Genomic DNA, 12,132 nt, shown 5'->3' with positions numbered 1-12,132 from the left:
AGAAATCAGGTATTGACATGTTTTGCTTCCTTATCTTCTTCTCAAACAACATTTTACTGTCCCATTAAATTATGTCTGACATTTTTTTTGCATTATCCCAGATTCATTAGCTCAGCCAAAAATTGGATTTCTGCCAAACTTTGTCAAGGTCTTGAGCTTAGCTTCACATTTTGGGAACAGACTTTACAAATACAAAAGCTTGCAGCATTTGAATTAGTGCCAATTGTTGTCAAACCTTTTAAAATGAAAATTCCCTTTTGAGATATTATCAGGAACTAAACCTCAAATTTTAAACTTTGTAAGAACTGTAATTTACACTATCAAAATTAAAACTACCTCTTTCTTATGTGTATTGATTTGTATCCAAGTTATAATTCCCGTATGTTTATCGACACATTCTTTATCTTAGATACCATCCTAATGATTCAAAAGTAACCTTCTAAACTACACTGCACTTAACACCTCAAGCCTTGTCTCAACTTCAAATTACAGTGCTGTTGGGATGCAGATTTCCGTTCATATTTAATTCATCTCATCAAAAGATTTTTATCCATTGGAACCACCTAGACCTTGTGTTTATTCCTTTTGGTTTTCCTAGAATCCCTTGAACTTCAGGTAATTTTCCCCCTCAGAATTTTAGAATGCTAACTGGTCTGAGTTAATGTAACTCGTATGTATCAATCCCAATAAGCTGGTGATGCTAGTCTGCAAGGGGGTGGTACAAAGATTGGTTCATCTAACCCTGTCTAGCTTCATGATACCTTCAAATTGTGACCCTTTTTGCCAGAAATCTCAATTCAAACTTTATACTCAAAACTTTGTAATGTTTTAATATACTTTTCCTTTAGTCTAACATGGGGCTTTCAACCCTAAAGTGCTGAACTACACAAACAAATGACAGTTAAGGAAGAAAACACAAATGCTTCCTTGCACACAACAAACATACATTTAGAGGTATGTCTTTATATTCCTGTATCCTTAACTTAGCGACTTAAAACTCTCATATTCTAAACGGAACCTCAAATAGCAGTGGGGGAAGTAAAGGGATCTTGAAGGCTCCACCTTCTGGGACAATCAAACTGACAACAGCTCACATTTCCCCTGCCTGTCAGTGCTTATTAACTCCCCTAGGGGTACGCCCCTTTCCTCTCTCTCTCTCTCTCTCTCTCTCTCCAGCACAAGCAGCTCTTGTAACTTAGATCAATTCATTTTTTTTTAAGTTACAGAAAATTCAGTAGCGGACCTTTCGGGTCCCAATCATCCTTCCACATTTTCAGGAAAATCTCGTCATCCCTCACGGGACATCATACACCCCCAATTAGTCTCCCCCTCCCCCAAGGCTTCCTTGACTGCCCTCTCAAACTCCCTGTGCAGGGCTGTCACCTACTCCTGACCTGGGACATCCCCAGGTTTTGCCCAGTCTCCACTCCTAGACTGCAGGGATAATCTTCCCCAGATATCCCCCGGGCATTTGGCCTTCACCAGTATGTGGGTATCAAGGGGGGGCATTGCATGGAAATCTTGCATTTCCTGCAGTTTGGTCCAAAGATCTGGGTTGTTATGCTGAGTTTTAAGCGTCTTTAAGCAGCTCTTTAAACAAAACCTGTTTCTCCCCCGGGCTGAATGGTACGTGTTTAACCATCTCCGTAACCCTCTCAATCTCCTCATCCTCCCCCTATTCCTCATCCCCCTTTCTCCCTTCAGGTTTCAATTCGCCTTTCCTGACTTTACTTTTCCTAACGGTTATTGCCATAGGGGCCATGGGATTCAATGGGCTCAGTGGGGTGGTTGGTTGATACGAGGGTGGAACTACCTCAGCTCCCTCATAGGTTTCTCCCTCGGAGCTTTCCCCCTCTTGATCAGAGTCACTGCAGGCTGCTGCTGCTGTCACTGTTCTGATCTGTCCTGGATCTGACTTTGTTTCTCTCTCTCTCCAATCGACTGGAATTTAGTATTAACCCATCTACACAACTGTAGGTACAGTGTGATCATAACCATCATCTCTTTCTTTACCTTATCCTTTTTTTTGCTCTAACCACCACTGTTTTTGTTCTCTGGGGGTTCCCTGTGGGTTCCACTCCTCCTTCTGCATTTTATTATTATTTTTGATTGTTGTTCCACTAGGAACCTCGTAATGGAGTCCGCGGTTCCCCAGTTGAGTTCCATAGCGCTATTCTGTTTCCCTGACGGCACTCTGTTCCTATTTCCTGTCTATCTCTGTGTGGTACGTTTGCACAGTCCTAACAACTTAGTTTCTTGCGGTATGTGCGGTTTCACTGAGATCTGGCCTCCCTGTGCGGCTTCAGCTAAGGTTATATTTCAACCTGTAGCCCGCCTGCCTCTTAACCCTGGCGCCGCCTATCTCCAGTCCTGAGTCCTCCTCCTGATTCTTTGATTCTTTGATACTTGACCGGGCCATTCTCGGGTAGGCTTGCTGCACTAACTAACAGAGCCATCCCAAGGATCTGATCCAAGTATCCTGCCGACAATGCCAAATTGTTGTGGTGTCTTTGATGAACAGACCACAGGAGACTCAGGTACAGGTCATGATCATTTATTCGAGCAATTGCAAGGAGGGCACCATCTCAATACAGCTTGAGACAGCACTCTGCTCAACTACAGTGTTCATCATATTTATACATTATTGGTCACATACAAGAACAGTTTCCAGATTTCGACCTTGTCAACATATAGATTTACATTAAACAGACAAGTCTCTGGTACAAAGGTACATGCATCATCTGACCCCACCTTCACCCAGGCAGAGACCTGCCTTCCTATCTAAGCTGGGACCATCTGTCCTTCCCCTATCTGTTGAAGAGAACACTTAATCTATGTTACTGCCATCCTCTGACTCAGTCTAACTCCCAGGACCTTGCTGGTGATTGCAAACTCTGAGAGTGTACAAAGGTTGAGAGTGTATAAGGTTCATCTGGTTTAACTGTTTAGTTGTTGATTTACTAATTTGCGCTGACCTGCCTGTAGATTCTAATTTAAGTAATTCATTCCCTTATAATGAATTCTCCCTTACCATAAGTTCTCATTTACTTTCTTCCCCCAACACTTTAAACCCATGAGAGTATGTATGTGTGTGAGTGAGTGAGTGAGTGTGTGAGTGAGTGAGTGAGTGAATGTGAGTGTAGTGAGCGTGTGTGTGTGAGTGGGAGTGTGTGGGAGTGTGTTTTGGTAAGTGTGCATGTGGGTGAGTGTGTGACCCTTTAAACCCAAAAGATTTGCATTCTTAAATGAATGTGGAGAGACTGGAGAAGTTGGGATTGTTCTCCTCAGAGCATAGAAGGTTAAGGAGGAGATTTAACAGAGGTGTTCAAAATGATAAAGGGTTTTTCACAGAATCACAGTGCAGAAGAGGCCCTTCGGCCCATCGATTCTGCACCGACATGTGAGAAACACCTGACCTGCCTGCCTAATCCCATTTACCAGCACTTGGCCCATAGCCTTGAATGTTATGATGTGCCAAGTGCTCATCCAGGTACTTTTTAAAGGATGTGAGGCAACCCGCCTCCACCACCCTCCCAGGCAGCGCATTCCAGACCCTCACCACCCTCTGGGTAAAAAAGTTTTCTCTCACATCCCCCCTAAACCTCCTGCCCTTCACCTTGAATTTATGCCCCCTTGTGACTGACCCTTCAACTAAGGGGAACAGCTGCTCCCTATCCACCCTGTCCATGCCCCTCATAATCTTGTACACCTCGATCAGGTCGCCCCTCAGTCTTCTCTGCTCCAGTGAAAACAACCCAAGTCTATCCAACCTCTCTTCATAACTTAAATGTTTCATCCCAGGCAACATCCTGATGAATCTCCTCTGCACCCCCTCCAGTGCAATCACATCCTTCCTATAATGTGGCGACCAGAACTGCACACAGTGCTCCAGCTGTGGCCTCACTAAGGTTCTATACAACTCCAACATGACCCCCCTACTTTTGTAATCTATGCCTCGATTGATAAAGGCAAGTGTCCCATATGCCTTTTTCACCACCCCACTAACATGCCCCTTCGCCTTCAGAGATCTATGGACACACACGCCAAGGTCCCTTTGTTCCTCAGAACTTCCTAGTGTCATTCCGTTCATTGAATACTTCCTTGTCAAATTACTCCTTCCAAGGTGTGTCACTTCACACTTTTCAGGGTTAAATTCCATCCGCCACTTATCTGCCCATTGGACCATCTCATTTATATCTTCCTGTAGCCCAAGACACTCAACCTCACTGTTAGCCACTCGGCCAAACTTTGTGTCATCTGCAAACTTACTAATTCTATCCACCACATAGTCATCCATGTCGTTTATATAAATGACAAATAATAGGGGACCGAGCACAGATCCCTGTGGTACGCCACTGGACACTGGCTTCCAGTCACTAAAGCATCCTTCTGTCATCACCCTCTGTCTCCTACAACCAAGTCAATTTTGAATCCACCTTATCAAATTACCCTGTATCCCATGTGCATTTGCCTGCGTTATAAGTCTCCAATGTGGGACCTTGTCAAAGGCTTTGCTGAAATCCATATAAACTGCATCAACTGCACTACCCTCATCTACTCACCCGGTCACCCCCTCAAAAAATTCAATCAAACTTGTTAGGCATGACCCCCCTCTGACAAAGCCTTGCTGACTATCCCTGATCAAACCTTGCCTCTCCAAGTGGAGATAGATTCTCTCCTTCAGAGTTTTCTCCAATAGTTTCCCTCCCACTGACGTGAGACTCACTGGCCTGTAGTTTCCTGGCTTATCTCTACAGCCCTTCTTAAATAGCGGAACCACATGAGCTGTTCTCCAGTCCTCTGGCACCTCCCCTGTGGCCAGAGAGGAATTAAAAATTTGGGTCAGAGCCCCTGCGATCTCCTCCCTTGCCTCTCTCAGCAGTCTGGGACACAAATCATCTGGACCTGGAGATTTGCCCACTTTTAAGCCTGCCAACACCTCCAACACTCTGTCACTCCCTATATCAATTTGCCCAAGAACCTCACAGCCTCTCTTCCTGAGTTCCAAACCTTTATCCTCATTCTCTTGGGTGAAGACGGATGTGAAGTATTCATTCAACACTCTAGCAATGTCCTCTGGCTCCATCCATAGATTGCCCCCTGGGTCCCTAATGGGCCCTACTCTTTCCCTGATTATCCTCTTCCCATTGAAATATTGATAGAATATCTTGGGATTTTGCCTACTTTTACCAGCCAGAGCTTTCTCATATCCCCTCTTTGCTCTCCTAATTGCTTTCTTAAGCTCCAACGTGCACCTTCTGTACTCCACTAATGCGTCTGCTGATTTGCTCCCCTTGTACCTGCTAAAAGCTTCTCTTTTCCTTCTCATCGTATCCTGAATATCTCTGGTCATCCATGGTTCTCTGGGCTTGTTACTGCTTCCTATCACCCTAGAGGGAACATGTTGAGCCTGTACCCTCCCAATTTCCTTTTTGAACACCCCCCACTGCTCCTCTGTAGATTTCCCCACAAGTAACTGTTCCCAGTCTACCTTGGCCAGATCCTGCCTTATTTTACTAAAATCCGCTCTCCCCCAATCCAAAACATTTTTTTGCAACTTGTCTATGTCTTTGTCCATAACAAGCTTAAATTTTACTATGTTGTGGTCGCTATCACTAAATGCTCCCCCACCACCACCTCAGCCACCTGGCCAGCTTCATTCCCCAGAATTAGGTCCAGCAATGCGCTGTCCCTTGTTGGACCCTCTACATATTGACCTAAAAAGTTCTCCTGTACACATTTCAAGAAATCCACTCCATCGAGTCAATAGGGAGAAGTTGTTACTCATGGCAGGAGGGTCAGAGACCAAAGGATGCAGAATTGGCAAAAAAAAACCCAGAGGGAGAGATGAGAAAAAATGTTTGACACAGTGAGTTGTTGTGATCTGGAAGGCGCTGCCAAGCAGATTCAATAGGAACTCTCAAATGCGAATTGGGTAGGTATTTGAGGAGGACTATGCAAAAAGATTAGGGGTTGGTCTTTTTGGATAGTTCCTTCAAAGAGCCAGCACAGGTACAATGGGCCGAATGGACTCCTTCTGTTCTGCACCAATGACAAGGCAGCTGATGGGACCTTGGTCTTCGCTTGTTGACCCACAGTTTAGCAACATTTTATTGGTACTGATCTGACAAGACCCCCTGATGTTATTTCGAAAAAGAAGGGACCTCCCCCACCCCCCGGTATCCTGGCCAATTTATCCTTCAATTGACAACACAAAAAGGACAGATCATCTGATCATTGTCACGTTTGCTGTTGGTGGGAGCTTGCTGTGTGCAAATTGGCTGCCACATTTCCAAAAATTTGCCTACGCTTCCAAGGTACTCCACTGGCCGTGCAGCGCTTTGGGACATCCTGAGGTCGTGAAAGGCTATATAATGGCAATCCTTTCTTTTCTTTCAGTTAGAATAAATTTGTTTACGATTGAGAGTGGTACAAGAGTATAGCAGGGAGTGTGTGAGATGCGCAAAAGCGTGAATGTATTCCCAGTGAATCCCATCTGTTGTTGGCTATGGCTAGTTGAAGGTAAGTTGTTGTTGTAATGAGGTTGCAGCGCCACCTCTAGGCTGACAGGGGCAGTTGCAACGTTGATTTTAGACTCAGCAGCGCCATCATGTGGAGGAGCTGAAACTGACATTTACAGCTCTCCCAACTCCAGAATTCACATACATGCCCAACGTGTAGGTAGTTAGATGGATTGGATGAAGTAGGTGGGAGGTGCAGGATTGAAGCTGCCTGCGCCCATCCCAGTCAGGCCGGTCACAGCTAACTCTTCCTCCTGCCTGCAGGACCTGTTGTGGCCATTGCCTGGTGCTCCCAAGCCAGAGATGTCGGCCTTACTCACTTTGCAGACAGCACTGGAGGTGCAGCTGAAGGGGGGAGGGACCATCGAAGATGAGCTTCTTCAAATGAAGATTGCTAACATGAACACTGAAAGGTAGGAAAGTAACAAACTTTGTGCCCTCCTGTTACAGGATATACAGTAACTCCATATGCCTTCCTATTGTAATATTTACAGTAATTCGGAGTTTTCTTCTGGTACAGTATATACAGTAATTCATTAGAATATCCAGTAACAAAAGTGTCCTCCTATTACATTACATATGGTGGCCCCATTTACTCTTCTATTATGGTATTACGGAATGCTTTCTAGTGTGTAAATTACCCATGCCCTTCTATTAGAGAATGTACAGGTACCCTAACCCAGTACACACTGTACCCCAAATACCCTAACATGGTATATACTGTACCCCAAGTACCCACTAGCAAATAAACACAGTACAGCCAGGTCCTACACTCCATGTACTATAATTCACACACCCCGTTAAGGTTAATACTCCCCACATACCTGTTAGTTAACGTGCTCCAGTGCCCTGTTATGGAGGAGATGGTGCTGTGGTGGCAATATTACTGGACTAGTAATCCAGAAACTCAGGCTAATGCTCTGGGGACATGGGTTCAAATCCCACCACAGCAGCTGGTGGAATTTAAATTCAATTAATTAAGTCTAGAATTGAAAGCTAGTCTCAGTAATGGTGACCATGAAACTATCAATTGTTGTAAAAACCCATCTGGTTCACTAATGTCCTTTAGGGAAGGAAATCTGCTGTCCTTATCTGGTCTGGCCTACATGTGACTCTAGATCCCCACAGCAATGTGGTTGGCTCTTAACTATCCTCTGAAATGGCCAAGCATGACACTCAGTTCAAGGGCAATTAGGGATGGGCAACAAATGCTGGCCTTGCCAGTGACACCCATATCCCATGAACAAATTTTTAAAAAGTTAACGCTGCCCCCATGCTATGTTCCAGTATATAAATACCCTCAATAAAGACAGGAAATGTTGGAAAAACTCAACAGGATCTGTGGAGAGGAAAACAGAGTTAATGTTGTGAGACAATAGGACAAGTCTTAACTCTGTTTCTCTCTCCACAGATGCTGCCAGTCCTGCCAGGTTTTTCCAGCATTTTCTGTTTTTATTTCAGGTTTCCAGCATCCACAGTGATTTGCTTTTCTATAAACATCCTCCGTTCTCTCTCTCATCCTCCCCTCGATGATTCTCCATCGCTCCCTTTCTCTCACCATCTCCTGCTAACTTTCTCTTTCACTCTCTAGGCTATTGTTGAAAGCAAATGCCAGGAACAAGACACTGGAGAAAGAGATGAAGAATCTGATGAGTGAGGCAGAGGAACTGAAATGCAGATTAAATCAGAGTGAGTATTTACACACTTATTTTTAAAAATAGCACTCTTAGGAAGAAGTGCAACTCACTGCACTACCACCAGCCCTTGTCCTTCCACACTTGCTATACGCTGCTCTCTGCAGTAACACCCTCTAAACTTTACTCTCTGACTTCTCTACGCCTTATCTCTCTCTCCGCGCTCTGTTTTTTTCTCTGGTCTCTCTCCCTACGTGCTCTCTCTCTCCCTCTGCTCTCTGACTCTCTGTTTCCCTGTGTGTCTCTCTCTCTCCCTACTGCCTGACTCTCTCTCTCTGTCTGTCTGACTCTCTCTCCCTACCCGCTCTCTCTCTCCCTGCTCTGTCTCTCCTTCCTCCGCTCGCACTCTCCCTTCTCTTTCTCTGTCTAGCTCTGCTTCCTCAAATCTTTCTCTCTCTCTGTCTGTCTGTTTCTCTCTCCCCAGCTCACTCTCTCCTTCTTCTCTCTGCCTCTGTCTGTCTCTCTCTCTGCTATCTCATATCTCTCTCTCTCTCTCTTTCAGTGTCTGTCTGTCTCTCCCTCCACGCTCTCTATTTCCCCTTCTATCTCCATGTTTCTCTCAGTTCTCTCACCTCTGTCTCTCTCTCTATATCTCTTCCCCTGTCTGTCTCTCCCTCTCTCTCTCTTTGCTCTCTCTCTCTCTCTGCCTCTCTTGAAGGGTCATTTGGACTCGAAACGTTAACTGTGTTCCTCTCCGCATATGCTGCCAGAGCTGCTGAGTTTTTCCAGGTATTTTTGTTTATGTTTTGGATTTCCAGCATCTGCAGTTTTTTGTTTTTATCTCTTTCTCTCTGTTCTCTCTCCCTGCTCTCTCTCTTTCTCCATGTCTCTCTCTCTCTCTCTGTCTCTCTCTCGCTCTTTCTGTCTCCCTCTCTCTGCTCTCTCTCTCTTTCTGTGTCTCTCTTTCTCCGTCTTTCTCTCTCTGTCTCTCTCTTGCTCTTTCTGTCTCTCTCTCTCTCTCTCTGCTCTGCCTTTCTCTCTCCCTCTGCTTCTCCTGCTGGTCACTCTGCGTGATGACCATGTGAATGTGATGTTTGAAGGTAGACCCTGTAGCAGCCTCTCTGCCTCTCACTGGCACCCAGTGTATTTTATCTAACTTACAGAGTGGGTTCTGCAGCGGATTAATTGTCCACCTTTCACCCATGGGGCCTGGGGGAGAGATCGGCTCAGAGCTGATTGGGTGAAGGCGTCAGCTTAACTCAGTTATCATCACTTTGGCCTCTGAGGCAGCAGGGTCAAAGGGGCGAATCCCCTGACAGGACCCGACACTCCTGGTGTGGTACTGAGGGAGTGCTGCACTGTCAGAGGTACCGTCCACTGGATGAGTTGTTCAACTGAGGCCCCCTCTGCCTGTTTAGGTGGATGTTAAGTTCCTGAGGAACGACTGGGAGAAGAACAGGGACTGGTCCCACTTCCTTGGCCAATAACGAGCGCCACTAATGAATACTGAGTGTCATTTATTCCCTCACGATGGGCTCTTACTGTGTAGAGATTGGCTGCCATTTTGCTCCCATAACGAGGGCCCCTGAACTTCAGTGATTTATTGTATAAAATGCTTTGAGGTGGTTTGAAGAGACGAGGCAAATTTTTCCTGCTCCCTTTACTCTCTCCGTCCTTTACTCTCTCCGTCCTTTATGGTTTTTGGCTGCAGTGCCTCGGTTTCAGCACAAGATGGAGACAGTGTACTTACCATGAGGTTAATGCTAACAGGCCTGAGGCTTCCAGCGTGTGAACATTGAGTAAAAGTAATTCATTATGAGCAGTTGCTAAATATTTGACATTTATCCTTCTCCCCTCTCCCCCCTCGGTTTTCTCTCTGTCTCTTTGTCCTTCCCACATTACAGCCACCATACACCAGCCAACGCCAGTCTCTCATTGGCGGACGGCAGCTGCACAAAGGACGCATTTGAGTAGCGGCCTTCGCAATCTCAGAATGTCCCAAAGCGCTTTGCAGCCAATGAAGTACTTTTGGATGTGACGGGTGCTATTTAAATGCAGGTACCATTGGGCCTGGAGCTGAGTGGCTTCTTCGGAAAGGCATGAGGTGAAGGTCAGTCTGGGAACAGGCTGGGACTTGGTCTCTCAGGGAATCGAGGGATGTGGGGAGCGGGCGGGAAAGGGGGAGTTGAAGCCCGAGATCAGCCACGATCGTATTGATTGGCGGAGCAGGCTGGATGGGCCGAATGGTCTACTCCTCCTATTTCTCGCGCCCTTGTGCGAGGTCACGGGGCTAGGTAGGAAAACGAGATGATTGAATTGGTCATCGATCACTGGGGTCTCTAGAGGGGGGGTGGGGGAGTAGAGAACGCGCTGTCCCTTTAAGCCGCCCATAGGGTTTGATTGTTGATCTGCAGACCCCCCTCCCTGACTCGTTTCTGTTTCTCACCAGGTCTGAGGTACTTTGATCCTCAAGGTTTTCCATTCTGCACCGAGCTGGACAATCTGTGGGACGTAAGTATCTGGGAGCCGGTGACACTTTAAGAGCGGCGAGCGGTGATCTCCATCAAAGTACAATATTGAGGACCCAAAGTACAATAAAGAGCCTGCCGGAATGATTGACGTGAATGTCGGGGCCAAGGGGGTAGACCCTGGGCATTAAGACCGTTACGATGGGCTGAATGGACTCCTGTGATGTGAATGCCAGGCAGCCGCCAATCTTCATGTCCATAAGACCATAAGACATAGGAGCAGAAATTAGGCCATTTGGCCCATCGAGTCTGCTCCGCCATTCAATCATGGCTGATAAGCTTCTCAACCCCATTCTCCCGCCTTCTCCCCGTAACCTTTGATCCCCTTACCAATCAAGAACCTATCGATCTCGGTCTTAAATACATTCAATGACCTGGCCTCCACAGCCTTCTGTGGCAATGAATTCCATAGATTCACCACTCTCTGGCTAAAGAAGTTTCTCCTCATCTCTGTTCTAAAAGGTCTTCCCTTTACTCTGAGGCTGTTGCCCTCGGGTCCTAGTCTCTCCTACTAATGGAAACATCTTCCCCACGTCCACTCTATCCAGGCCATGTCTTTCCAGAATTCTCCTTATCGGCACTGCAGTTCCCTGGCAGCACTCGACCAGGTTCCCAATATCCCCGATGGGCCTACTCACTCAGGGGGCAAGTGCTGAAAGGTTGGCCCTGTTAAGCTGTGGGTTCATTGTCTTTCGGATAAAATGTTAAACCAGGGCTCCATCTTGTTCCTCCTTCATTCTCTCGTGGGACATGGGCATCACTGGCAAGGCCAGCACTTGTTGCCCGTCCGTAATTGCCCTTGAACCGAGCGGCTTGCTGGGCCACTTCAAAGTTGACCAGCTCACCATGCATCTAGAGTGACACGTAGGCCAGACCGGGTAAGGGCGGCCGATTCCCTTCCCTGAAGTGAACCAGGTGGGGATTCTAACAACAATCGATGATAGATTGATAATTAATCAGGGTCACCATTATCCCAGGTTTTATTAATTGAATTTAAATTACACCAGCTTCTGTGGGATTTGAACCCATTTGGGCCTCTGGATTACTACTGACATGACCACTATGCCACCATCTCCCTCATCTGCCCTGTGGGTGGCATAAAAGATCCCATGGCATTACTGTAAAGATGAGCAGGGGAGTTTTCTCCAGTGTCCGGACCATATTTACCCCGTGACCAGCATCACTCTAAGTGGACAATCACCTTGTGGGAGCTTGCTGTGCACAAATCTGTATTTCCTACAATTCACAAACGCTTCATTGTAAAACACCAGGGTGGGGCGTCCTCAATCTGTGGAAGGTGCTATCTCAATGCAGGCCTTTCTTTAATTGTAACGAGTGGCTAAGTGATTCTTTGCTTTTATTTCTTGTCCTCCTCGTTCACAGAGAGGCTGCCTGGTTGCTCCCTCACTCTCCGACCCGCCTCTCGTCGTCCCCGTTCTCCGGTACCTG

This window comes from Carcharodon carcharias, chromosome 34 (genome assembly GCF_017639515.1).
Source record: "Carcharodon carcharias isolate sCarCar2 chromosome 34, sCarCar2.pri, whole genome shotgun sequence".
NCBI lineage: Eukaryota > Metazoa > Chordata > Chondrichthyes > Lamniformes > Lamnidae > Carcharodon > Carcharodon carcharias.
This window is presented reverse-complemented; position numbering follows the sequence as displayed.